Below are 3,211 nucleotides of genomic sequence, written 5' to 3'. Positions count from 1 at the left end.
ATTTGAAATTTTTTTAGAAGGGAACTAAATTTTGAACGATTTTGCCCTTATTCTGACTAGAACTCCCCATTGTAAAAGCCACTATACATCAGATTTCTTCAATTTGCTAACAAAAATAACAACTCAACTAGTGACAACCATTTACATTTATGAATCAATTGAAGCAAAAACTTGAGATCAAAATATGGTACCTTGGTAAGGAGAGAGAGAGCAAGAACGAGAGTGAGTAGGGGGAGAGAGTTAGGAGCTGAGAGATGGAAAGAAAGGGTACCACGTGTGAGGTGAGATGCAGCATGATGAGTGACGCTAGGGATAATGGGTTAGGGAAGATTTTTTTTTTTAATGTTAAGAGGGAAGAATGAATATAAAGATTAACTATATTGGAGATTTTTCATGTTTTTTAAATATTTTTACCATTCTGGACTCCTGAGCCCTCCTTTTTTTGGCTATAGTTACTCATTTTTTCTACAATTTCTTAATAATATCTATGGATATAAACAATATTATATATCTATATATATATATAACAAAGGGAAAATTGGTGAAAAGGACTTGATTGGAACAAAAATTATGCCCAATGACCAAATCAAATTTAAGGACTAAGTCAAATATTTTATTTATAAAGCAATTAGTTCAAATGACCGAAATGCCCAGTTCCTTTAGCTTGAATATTTCCTCACTATTTATCACGTTAATGGACAGTGTCAAAAATCCATTCTCATTCTTGACGGTCTACCTTCTGTAATGTTCGCCTTGACATTACCAAATTCACCACATAATCATAACAAATAATCATAATTAGGAGTAAGGATTACTCCTAAGCTCACATTATATATATATATATAAGGGTTAAATTAATAATCTTTTAGAGATAATTGTGAAACATTTAGGATCTATAAAAAACCTTCAAATTTGTAGTTTGAGCTCAAACTTAATAATTTATTAAGGTATTGGAAGTATGAAAAGTTTTGGGAAGCAAAATACTTGAAAACAGGGCCAAAAATGTCATTTTAAATATTTTGATTCATACGCCATGGCGTGTGGCACAAAAAGGCAAATTTGGCCACTGTATCGTGTGCCACAGCTTGCGTGCAATGTACCACAGTGCACGTGTCCATGACAACAAAGTGCTATCATGATAGCTTTTTGGGACAAGATTCAAACGTGTGCTGTTTTCGCATCCAATGTCCAATTGGAGTGATTCAAGCACTCATGCGAAGCTTATTTAATAAACTAACTAATGGTATAAGTTTTGTTATGATTTGACACCGCATGAGAATTTTAGACACTCAAATATAAAAAATTAATTTTTAAAGCATTTTTCGAGCATTTAAGTACTTAAAATTCAAAAACTTATGCCATTAACCCATTTTGAGGCTTGAACCAAGTTCAATAGACTAAAATACATTTGACTAAGCATTCAAACATATAAAAACATACCAAACACAAAATTTGGCCACTTAATGCTAATTTCACCCAATGTGGTCAAAATACAAAATTAACACCACATACACTATTTGGCCTCTATTGCCACATAGTATACTATATATATATTATCACCACGTGTATGCAATATTCTTTACACTTGTATTAGTATTTTAGCCCATCATCACAAAATCACCATAAATTCACATCATATACAATGTTGGGTTAAAATACAAAAATATCGTAGTATAATACAAGTACAGCCAATGAAAATGACATGCATTCCTAGATGGCAACTCATTTTATCATTTATATAAGTTTATGTATACAACTCAACATAAAATTGAGCTTTACAATGATAATGTAGCAAGTATACTAGCCCTAGCCCGATTCCTTCCCTTGCTCATTCTCAGCAGTAAAACCTGTAAAATAATAACCACGAGGTGAGATAAAAATCTTAGTAACTAATATAATCAACATTATTGATTAACATGTCAAGTTATAGATAAGCTTTAAAATGAGCATAATAAAACACACCATATAAAATCACCACAAGTTACATGCATGATTAATAATCATCTGGTCCTCTAATACTCCCAACTGAACTGGTAGCTATTTCATGAAACCAAACCACATGTATGGTCCCTAAGTTCACCATCCATGATAGGACTACCATGTCAGGTGTCCTAAACCACTCTGGACTATAGGTTTCCTCTATTATAAGTAATTAGGGTGTCGTTACTCCAATACCGTATCCTACGAATGCTAAAAAAATATAGTCTCTAACTCTGCACTCTTCTGGGTACTAAAGAGAGTAAGTCTCTAACACTGCATCCTTTTTTAGGTATTAGGAGAAATATGAGCTGCACCTAATGTCTCGAGGTGCCAACAGTGTCATATGGACTTAATCTCTACTAGGGTAACCTCCCACCATTTAATATGCCACATTTCACTACATATTTCTACTTGACTATGCATAAACTACTTTCTTAAAAAACATAAAATTTCACGAATCAATACTCCAGTTATTTTCTAAAATAGTTAACTTTTAAAAAATTTATACATAGACCATAACAAATCATAGAAAAAAAACTTGAGAATAAATTATATAAGGTAATAAATAATGTAAATTATCCAGTTATCTCAACCCTTTTATTACTAAAGGGTTACCAGTGGTACTAAATCTCTTTTTATGTTAAGGTCAGTTTTCCCATACCATAATCTACATCAACAAGTACTATATGTTAATTTTCAATTAACATAAGCACCATTAGTTATCAATAACATCCAATTCTCTCACTTCTCACTCATATTCTAAACAAAGAGACTTGTTAAGATTACAGTTTGCTCACATAATTCCTTCAAGCTTTCCTTTCACTCTATCATAAAATAAACACTTAATATCTCAACTTATCATACTTCAAACCCTATGATTAAGTTAGGGTTTGATCCATTTTTACCAAATAATAAAATAGTATATTACTACTTATCCAAGATCAATAAACTTAAATCAAACCTTAGAGTCATAGAAACTTTCAAAACATAGACTCATAGTAATCATTCAGAGTTAAATTCTCCCACTTTCAAAATTCTATGGAAAATGAGATGAAAAAAGTAAAGGAGAAGGGTAGAAAAACTTACTCAAGAATTTGAAGGCTCAATTTGTCTTCAAAATTCTCCTAAAATGATGCCTTAACAGTACCTAAAACTTTTCCTTTGTTGTTCTAGGTTTTTTTCCCATAAAAACTGCTTTTTCTGATGATTTTCAAAATTTATGCTGTCTGTG

This window comes from Prosopis cineraria, unplaced genomic scaffold, assembly GCF_029017545.1.
Source record: "Prosopis cineraria cultivar Desert tree isolate PC_DT_omini unplaced genomic scaffold, ASM2901754v1 PC1, whole genome shotgun sequence".
NCBI classification, from domain to species: domain Eukaryota; kingdom Viridiplantae; phylum Streptophyta; class Magnoliopsida; order Fabales; family Fabaceae; genus Prosopis; species Prosopis cineraria.
The sequence above is the reverse complement of the archived record's forward strand: the minus strand, read 5'-3'. Positions refer to the sequence as shown.